The following is a 10553-nucleotide window of genomic DNA, read 5'->3' as shown; positions in this document are numbered from 1 at the left end:
TATTTTCTCCGCTGTTGCAACGCTGACCCTAGGTCTCTAGCTGCAAAGACATTGGCTAATACTTCAGTATACATCAGGGCCCTTTCATTCTCTACTGAGCTAATCCAAATTGTAAAATTGATTCACTTAAATGATAAGAGAACAGTTCCTAAATCTCAAAATGAAAACCATTAGTTTCTGTTCAAATAACTTAGTGTGACGTGTTTCTTTTCAGTGCATTAACTCCAATCTGATGCAAAATGCTTTAAAAATGGTTTGCTGGGAAAAGCTTCTGGTAAATACTAATTTAATATTCCCATTTAGACTTGAATGCATATGCAAATGAGCCTGTGGGGAAACATAAGGCTACTTGTGTGAGTCTGACATGCTTCAAACATGAACCATATGTGTTTGCTTCTTTGTCTTCAAATAAGGTAAGACATCTTTGTTAAAACACCCTCCCTCAGGAGAGAGTTCTCTTCAGTCTGCCTCCCATAGGGCTCCCAATGGAACTTGTCATGAGCTTTTTTTTCCTGGAAGATCCTCCATTTTCAAATGCCAGATAAGCAACCTCTGTGTGGCAGTGTGGCAATATTCTACTAATTCTAACAATCAGTTGAATATCTGTGACAGAGAACAGAATAAGTGGATTATGGAAGGAGGGAGGTCGACCGGAGGAGCCAGAAGGCAAATAAAGCCACAGTTGCATTAAGTAACTATTACCGCTGCACATGAATGATTTCTTATCAATTTTAAACATGATAATATAGGAGGTTAATTAGCAACGGGTCCTAATAACATCATCAATCATTTCTTTACAGTTTTTCTATAGAGACGATGATAGGAAGTTAAATTGGGTGTGTTTGTGTGTTACAGAGGCAGGGTCTGAGGCTTGATGACGGGTGCATGGTGGGAGAGGGGGCTGGCACTGCTGGAACGGGTGAGTAAAGTGAGCATTCTATTGAGGTCTTAGTTTGGCTAATCTCCCCCATGTGACAGCGCAGCCAGATTTGCTGCCATGGAATGCCACAGACTGTTGTGTTGAGGACAAAAAGAGACAGGGGCTTAAGCTACAGGGGGCCAACACTGCGTGGAGCTGGAGAGCAGCCCAGCTATGCCAAAAGGAGGCAAAAAAAAGTTCTCAGGGCTTTTTTTTCATCAATCCCTTCAACCCTAAATTGCAGTATCCATTTAACTCCACCCAAATCATGCACATACACATAAAAAAGTCACCTATAGGAGGATGAAACAAGGAGTTTTGAAAGGTATTTTACAGTTCTTCAGTGTTCTGTGTCTGGAATTGTTCCTGTCTTGCACCCCAGTCAGATTAGGATCACATCTGGTCCACAGGCATTGAATCTTCCACTGAAAACCACAACTCTGGCAGTGACCAACAGTAAGATCCTGAGGATCCCTTTAACTCCAGCAGTCACCATTAATACAAGTTATGATAAAGTTTTTTTGTACATTAAAAGTTAGTATGACTTGATTTTTAAAACAATAACTCTTTTGATTTAAGCTGTAGTAGCCCAAGTTTTCCAAATTTATACTTGAGTAAGGGATACCTTATCACCTTGGTTGATCTGTTTTTTGTTGTTAATTTTCTGCAACAAAGGAAAACAAAACACTCTTAGAACTTGCTTGTGCATTCTAAGCTAGAATAATAATAATTAAAAAAAAATTATTTTATTCACCAATAAAAATACATGTTTTATATTTCTAAAACGACCATACATTGTTTCACGTTTCCTTTATTCTCTGCATCAGTTTTTGCTTTAACTACACAATAAATGATTTCTTTATTGTAAATGTATCCTTATAGTCTTGCCTCTCATTCTTGCCTTTGCTTGCATCTACCTGCTTCAATTGGCTTTCAATTTGTTTTTCTATAGCTGCAATTCAGGCAATAAAGGATATTTCTATTCTCTTCTATTTCATTCTAGCCCATTGTATTGATTCTATTTGATTCTATTCTGTACTATTGAAATACTTTTTTAGATAAAAGTAACAATTGTTAATCAATTTAAGTGAGCAAATAATGGCAATAGTTTAGCTAAAATTGCCCGAATCAACAGTGAAGAAAAATACAGAAAAAGTTTTATGCTACAAGAGAAATCCAAGTGTATCAAATAATGTTACCAAAAAAACAGCATCATAAAATAAAACATGCTAATAGGAGCTATATCCTAATTCATAGCTGAAATGAAATTAATTACACTTCTCCCTATAACTTGTGGAACTTGAGCTGTCATCAAGTTAAAGTATAAGACAGTGAGGAGATGTAATAGTTGCTTTTCACCACGGCAACATCTCTCTGCTTCTCCCTCTTTCGTTTCCTCTATCGGGCCCCTGATAGCTTCCTTTTATTTGAGTCCATCTTTAGCGCCACTGCTCCTCCGTGTAAACACTCGCTGCAGCTCACACAGTTGCGTGGTCTTGAGGGAGTGCGTGCTGGAGCTGCTGGAGGGGGCAGTAAGAGGAGGAAAGAAGGAGGAGGTGGTAGGAGGTGTGGGTGAGGTGGTAGTGGGCACCAATCTGTAAAGTGCGCCGATACTGATTCACATTATTTCAACATTTACAAAAGCTAATATATACAGAAAATGTTTTCTTGATTTATTTCTTTGCCCTGCAAAGGACTGCCGACCTGTCCAAGGTTGTACCCCGCCTCCTGCCTGAAGACAGCTGGCACCCCTCGCAAACCCGCTTGGGATAAGCTTGACAGAAAATGGGTGGATGGATTTTTTTCTTGTCACTTATTGTGCCGCTACCGCTCAGGGGCGGTGCATTTCTGTACGAGGATCCGTGAGGGCATACTTGTGGGATCTCATGCCTATGCCACTCTACAAGGCAAATCCATCCTGTTTGGCGGCCCATGTCACCCATATCAGAAGCCGTCTCTGCTGACGAATTCTGGATGACTGCAGCGGGAATCCGGGGCAGCCCTCAGGTGCACCAACAATTGATCTTGTTAGCAGAAGTATTTTATCCATTTATGTTAATTGCAAGTCCGATGGTGTATGCTTATTCAATCAAGTATATAACTGTAGAAACAAAACAGAAAACAAATCTTATAATATATTTTGACTGACATCAGACAGTTGGTCATCACAATGAGCAAGGGAATGAATGAATGAATGAATGAATGAATGAATGAATGAATGAATGAATGAATGAATGAATGAATGAATGAATGAATGAATGAATTGCACACAATCCTGGAAAAAATTACAAATTTACCAGATCCTAACAATTTGTATAATTAATGACATAATTATTTTATGTATATGATTTAGGCATCATGCCTGAAAAGACATGGCCTGGGGGTTTTCTGCATGGAACTTTTATGTTCTCTCCCCATGCATGCATGGGTTCTCTCCGGATACTCTGGCTTCCTTTCATAGTCCAAAAACATGACTGTTGGGTCAACTGGCTTCTCTAAATTGTCCTTAGGTGTAAGTGAATGTGCATGGTTGTATGTCTTTGTGTGTCTCTGTGTTGCCCTGGGACAGACTGGTGAGTGGCAACCTGTCCTGGTTGTACCCCACCTCTCCCCCATAGAATGCTGGAGATAGGCACCAATACCACTGTAACCCTGATGGAATAAGCGGGAGAAAATGGATGGATGGAGCTTCAAACTTCCTACAGTCTTTAACATCAACAATCTTACCGATTCCTATTTTAATGCATAAGTCCATACTTCTCCAAAAGTCCATTGAGTCCATTACTGTTTATAAGACTTAGAATCTGCATTTTTGGATTTTTTTCTGCATGTAATCCAACTTTCTGAGTTCTTACCAACTTTTTAAAATTATTTTCTTTAAATTTTTGACTACTTGACTATAGTGCATTAGATGTTAAATACAAAATATATTTATTTGTATGTCTTAATTTGCCTCAACATAACAGCTTCTTAGAAGGGACTTCATAATTCTAAAGGTTTTTACATATTTTTACCAGTAAGTTTCCTAACCTTTTGCAAGAGTATAAGAATATTATAAAAATAAAGAATATAAAGGAACCGTGGTACAGACTCAAGCACTCAACCTCAATTCCTAAGCCCTGCCTAATCACAGCAGACAACACAAATCCCCCAGAGCCCCAAATCTGCAGCTTGGGCCAGACCTGAGAATTGTTGTCTTGTAGGTGTAATCACACGCACTTCTGTCTCAGTCATATTAACTCATTCCCTTTTCTATCTCACTCTCCATTGGTTTAATTAAATGCATAATCAGGATTTGCATAACAATGCCAATACCAATACCAGTGGTGCCCCATTTGACAACAGAAATCTAATGAAAATATAACATTAGCTATGAGAGCTCCTACAGGAATTCTAAGCTGTGCCAGTCTAAAAGAGAAAGCTTTGACATATAGTTGGTTTAATTCTTTTGTTTGATAAGCATCAACCCCTAAATCCAGCCGAACCAAATCCTCTTGAGATGGCTAAGTGCAGATCTAAGTGAAGAGAGAGCAGTTGAGAGAAGAAGAGAGGATAGGAGAGAAGAGGAAAGGAAAGGAGGGTCTGTAACTAAGGCATCAAAACCAGGATCAGGTCAGACTACCCCTCTCTTCCTTCGACTGCCTCTGCCCCAGTGCCCTCCCTCCCGTTACCCCCCTCACCCTCAGCTGTCCCAAGGCCACAATAGATTCAGCATCTTTTGTGGCATTAACGGTTTGTAGGAGCCAGAGAACAATGTATGAGAAGTGAGTAGCGCGGGGTTCCCACACACAGGACCAACATATTCTAACCCCCACCACCAATCACTGGTAAAAGACGGCAACCTGCACACAGCTGATCTCCACCTCCTGCTGAGGCCACTCCCCCATCAACATAAAACACGTTCTCTTCCACATGCATGTACAAACACACTCTCTTAACAAGCAAACACACACATAAATACCCGCTGCGGGTTTGACACAGATATTTGCTCATGTTTAATGCATGAATAATAATTTATGACACCGGATAAAGTTGTTGATATAGCAACACGTATTCAAATGCACATGGATTTTACACAAAGTGGATTGCCTGTTGAGGCCAAAGAGAGGCCTGTCGGGGAAATCCTTTTGTTTCAGGATGGGTGAAAGTTTGTCTGGGATGTTGATTAATTTGTACTGTCATATGTGGGAGGGGCCTGTCACCAGTGGGACAGTGGGTGGGAATGTCACTTTCAAAAATTTTAATTTCTTCCTTTCAAATTGACTGGCTCTGAAATGCATCATGAATTATAGGTCACTGATCAATAAATGATGAAGTTAATTTTTAACTTAATCAACACAAGTTAAAATGTGGAAAAATCAATAACCTACAACTTATTAAAACATAAAGGAAATGGAGACAACTGAAGATAAGATTAGCTACTCTAACTTATCAAAAAGAATAGTTTTAAGCCTAGCTGTAAAAGAAGGTGTCTGCCTGCCAGACTAAAACTGATAGTTGGTTTCAGAGGAGAGGCGCCTTATACCGTAACTAAAAGATCTTCCTCCCATTCTGCTATTAGAAATCCTAGGAACCACAAGTAAACCCTTAAACCTGCAGACTGAGAGTGAAGTGATCTGTTAGGAACATAAGGAACAATCAGATTTCTAATATAAGATGGAGCCTAAGTATTTATGGGTTTATAAGTCAGCCGAAGCCCTACGATTGACTGGCAACCTATCCAGGGTGTACCCCGCCTCTCGCCCCTCATGACCCCAGCAGGGATATGCGTGACAGAAAATGGATGGATGGATGTTAGACAGAGGATTTCAAATTCTATCATGGATTAAACAGGAAATAAATGAAGGGAAGCTAAGATTGTAGAAATGTGATTTCTCTTTCAAATTTTCATCAGAACTCTGGCTGCAGCATTTTGGATCAACTGAAGAATTTAAACTATAATCTTAAAGTAATAAATGCGTGGCCTAGTTTTTCAGCATCACCCCTGGACAAGATATTTCTAGCCTTACCATGTTCAGGAGATGAAAGAAGGAAATTCTAGAGGACAAGCCAAAAATAAGACCAGGCTTCTGTTTTGTCTACATTCAAAAGTAGAAATTTTAGACTCATCTAGAATTTCATGTCATTTTATGACATTCCTGAAGTCTTTGTAATGTTTTTTTTTTGTTTGTTTTTTTGTGATAAGCAAACTGCAGGGGCTCCTGATAGGTGCTTGTTTGCTTGTTCAGGTGGACCAACAGTAGTCTTTCAAAGACCTTCATGATGTGGGATGTCAAGGAAACAGGTCTGTAGTCGTTGAAGACTGTTGTTTCATTTTTCTTTAGTTCTGAAACAAGGCAGGAGGTCTTCCAACAAAACTGAGTAGCAACATGCGAATACCTTCATTCTCAGGTGGTCCACTAAACATAGATGATTGGAAGAATATCCTATAGCTTTATAATGATGTGGCACTCTTTGATGGTTCTGTACTGTATGTCACACCTTAATTATTAATGTTCAAATAAAATCATTCTGTTTTACTAAACCTGGCCTATTTTGCAAAGAAGAAAATCAGAGTGAAAAGCTTGTAGAGACATATCTAAAAGATTTACATCAGTAATCAGTGTTGGGTAACATGTTACAGTAACAACGTTAATTTCCCATTACCTAACACTGAAACTAATTCGTTTGTAAAAGACAGTAATGCGTTAGTCATTACTACACTAAATAGTTTTGTTATTCATTACTTTTCATGTAGAAATAACGTCTACAGTTTTCTAGTGTATGTGGCATACACAACAGCTAAGTTCAATTTCAGCGTGAACACAGAGTAAAGACGATAACGCAGAGCCAGATTCAATGACAGCATTCCTACAGAAAAACTGCTAACAACTGCTAATACAAAGGCTAAATGTTTCTGTGATTTACTCATTATGTGCAGGAACAAACATTTTATCAATGTTGGTTAGAAGTTGGAATTTAAAGAAGCTCAATACATCATCTTAATGCTGACTGACAGCTGCTGCCTTTAATTAAGACAAGTTCTTCACTTTCTCAGGACTATAATGATTTTACTTGCATGGTTTACATTTTTCAAACAAAAATCTTGGGCTCATACAGTCCTGCTAGGAGTTTTGTCTCGAGAACCGTAACCTCTGTGTAATTCTATTGCGAAATATATAATTTAGTTAAACTGCTTGAAAAACATTATTATGTATTAATTTTTAACAAACACCTTATATTGAAACATTTAACCACTAGTTGCATTTAAAATTCCAATAAGAGGAAATTTTCCCAAATTCTTCTAAACTAGATAATAAAAAGTAACAACATAGTTACTCTGGCTAGTAACTTTTTACTTTCACTGAGCAGTAAGTAAGCTTTAGCTTTGCATTCATGTGGCATTTTGTGGTGGTACTGTAAGTCACTTAAGATTTTAAAAACTACATCTAGTTTTGAAATGAAATATCTGACTTAAACCCGAGGATATGAGACTTTTGCAATGTCCTGTCCATTGTAATTTGATGGCTTGAGCCTGAGATATTTGCAAATCGTCATGATCTTGACGCTGATGTCTTGTCTGATTACTCGTTTCACACACCTGCTTATCTCTGCCTAGTTCTCATTACCTGTTTATCTGATCCACCAGCTTCAGTCTCTGTTTAACCAGCCTTCAGACCAGTCATCACGGCCAGATTATTTTAAGCCTTTTGTAAGAAGTTCACTATTGTACCTGAGTGTTTCTGATTGCCTGACTCTGGCCCATTCTGCCTCTGGACCTCTGAGCCTGCCTGTCTCCGTTCTGATCTGTTTGCCTGACTTGTCTTCAGATTTCTGCCATTGTCCTGGAATTCCCTTTGGCACCTCTTTGTACTCTGATCTCTTGGCTCTGACTACCGAGCACATCCTCAACACTGGATTTGGCTGGATTATCTTGCCTGCCTTCATCTGATTGGTTCTGATCTCCGGCCTGTCCTCCAATCTACTATACATCAGTGTCTGGGAATCTCTGTGCAGTACCCACCGTGTCTTATTGGCAGCCGACCGGCTGGAACCAACCTTATCCTCTTGGCTCAGACTGAACCATAACACCAGGTTAGTGACTCACACTTTCATTATCATCCACTTCCAGATAGATGTGGTCACTAACCTGTTGTCTCCTCCTGCCTTAGGTGCTGATGCTGTTCACTTCAGTTCCATTTCCAATAAACATTTTGAGGAATCCAACTGGTTGTCCACCTCGAATACTGGATCCTTTTGTTCTCAGCCTGACAGAAAATATTAATTGTTTACATGCCATCTCTATAAAAACACTGTTTTGTATTACCACTTTTTCATCACCCTTTTTTTTTAAATCTCCCCTCTGTTAATTTTACAACCATATCTAATTTTTCTGAAGATAATATAGGACCCCAATACTTTACTGCAGTTTTATCGGTCTGTATGAATTTTCAGTCACCAGTTCCAGGTGCCTTGTAAGTTGTCCTCTCTCCCTACCCCTTTTTTTTGCTCTCCCACTCAGTGTCCAGAGTATGTCACTGTCTCCTTGGGTTGCTGATCCACAGCAGACAAGCGCAGTCCATTTGTCAGCAATTGTCAGCGTTTAGCGAGGCAATGATGTGTGACAAGATGTGAAGGGAGGGCAGGAAGTGAAAAAGACAAAAAAAAAGGAATTCTGGGATGCAGGGGGCAGGTGGAAGGGGGGAAAAGGGCTCCCTCCAATGGAATGAAAAACACAACCCATCATGCAACCCCATTAATGCTTGTTTATTGTGCTCAAAAATAAGAGATGGTTAATGAATTTAAACATTGTTAGTAGGGTGCTGCTGAGCCACACATAGATGATGCATCAGATGCTATTTTCTATCACTTTGGTTATTGTTTAGCATTGATCCATATAAGAGCTCCTCATAATCTCAAGAGCTTTAAGGTATACTTCCTGGATAATGAACTGAACAGATCTTGATATCTTGGCTTAACATCTGTTTTTTAACAGAGGATTGTTATTTATGTCTCCTTTTTATTTTTTGAAACTTCCTTTTTAAACTCTAACCCTGTTAATAAATGTTCTATTCTTGCTTGTCCAATACTTTGGTGTAAATAATCTGTTGTAAAATACTATATAAATTAAGTTGACAGAAAAGTGACTGAAGAATGTCTTGTAAGGGATCTATTTTTATTCAAAGGAAAGTTGTTATCCAAGAAGATTGTGCGGACATTATTCTTCTTTAAACCCTAGTGGATGGTTTCGTCTTCTGAGGTCGAAACAATTTTTGAGTATAAATGAATGCTGTAGAAAACTTTGTGTAGATTGGGCAATGAGTTTGATTGTTATTGGGTATCTAATTTCTTAAAATTGTCTCAATCCTCAAACTGTTGTAGAAGGAGTATGAGGAACATCTATTTTTATTTGCTTTTTAGTTTATGTCATATTAATTGCAAAGCACAAATTTACTTCTGTTTGTTGTTTGGCCCACCAGGCTATTACTCAGAACTTTTTGATTGCTTTTCACTTAATGTTAAAAAGATAATAAAGCTGTTCTTGGGGAATTTTGGCAAACATAAAAAGGTTGAAAATTACACTGTAAATAGAACCTTTAATGCAACACCTGGCTTTACCCATACTCAGCTCATTATCATACTTTTTATGCGTTGACATACTAAATGACATTGTTTGTGCAAATTGTACTACTTTCTTAGACCCTGTTTTTCTGATAATTTTTTGTCTTGTGTCCAGTAGATAATTAATTATAACTATAAAACCATTTATTCCATCATGTATTTATTTACCGTTTCAAAGCAGTATAGAAGGAAACATTAACCTGTGATCAAATGTGACCTGGTGCATTTAAGTGCATAAACCCAAAAGTCTACTTTTTACTATGAACTGACTTTGAATGCTTTATACAAATGCTGCAATATGTTTTTTTTTTTACATATGCTGTAATAAAAAAAGTTAATTATCTCAATAAATGTTTATTCACATTGACAGTTGTCCTGTTTCTCGCTCTCCTGAATACTCAGCACTTGATACGCTTTATGTTTTTTTGTTATTTTTTTTAGCAAAGAGAAATGTGGTATTTAAGGGTCACTATGTAATTCATTTGGCTTTTTATGAGCAAAAAACAAAAACTGATTTCATAAATAAATATTCTGCCAAAGTCTGGAAACAATTTCATAAAAAAATCGAAGTGTTGCCATAGGTTAGGATTAATTATGTATATATATATAGGTGGTGGTTCACCCAGCAGAAGACACCATGTTTTATCAACTTCTTTAATTATTGGAAAACTTATTTTCCTTGCACATTTTACCTTTACATATGACCCTATGTTATTGGTGTAGAAAGAGTTTAAAACAAGAAAAGATGATTGTAGGTAATCAAGAAAAAAACAAGTAATAACCAGGAGAAAACAAAAGTCTACATATATGTATCTTTTACCAGGTCTTCAAAATAGACTGAAATTTTTTAAAGATGTTTCTGAAAATGGAACCTTGATATTTTCTCCAATTATGTACAACTAAACATGGATCAAAAGCTTATAAAATACATTTATCACAAATGGGCCTCTTCATCTTTTTCAAGGCAATATAGCTTCTCATAACTTGGCCTTGACTCCTGCAGCCTTCACCCATTATGACAGCATGATAGGTA

At 37.9% G+C, this 10553-nt stretch overlaps 1 long non-coding RNA gene across 1 annotated transcript; it reads left to right on the top strand.

Moving 5' to 3' along the window:
* The first annotated feature begins 851 nt into the window (after window positions 1–851).
* On the top strand, window positions 852–9784 carry LOC119773186. Its single transcript, XR_005279356.1, has 3 exons — window positions 852–919; window positions 7729–7993; window positions 8071–9784. It is a non-coding gene; the product is annotated as an uncharacterized LOC119773186 (long non-coding RNA).
* Window positions 9785–10553: the final 769 nt, after the last annotated feature.

Source organism: Cyprinodon tularosa, unplaced genomic scaffold (assembly GCF_016077235.1).
Source record: "Cyprinodon tularosa strain WSP-4 unplaced genomic scaffold, ASM1607723v1 ctg75, whole genome shotgun sequence".
NCBI classification, from domain to species: domain Eukaryota; kingdom Metazoa; phylum Chordata; class Actinopteri; order Cyprinodontiformes; family Cyprinodontidae; genus Cyprinodon; species Cyprinodon tularosa.
This window is presented reverse-complemented; position numbering and strand designations above follow the sequence as displayed.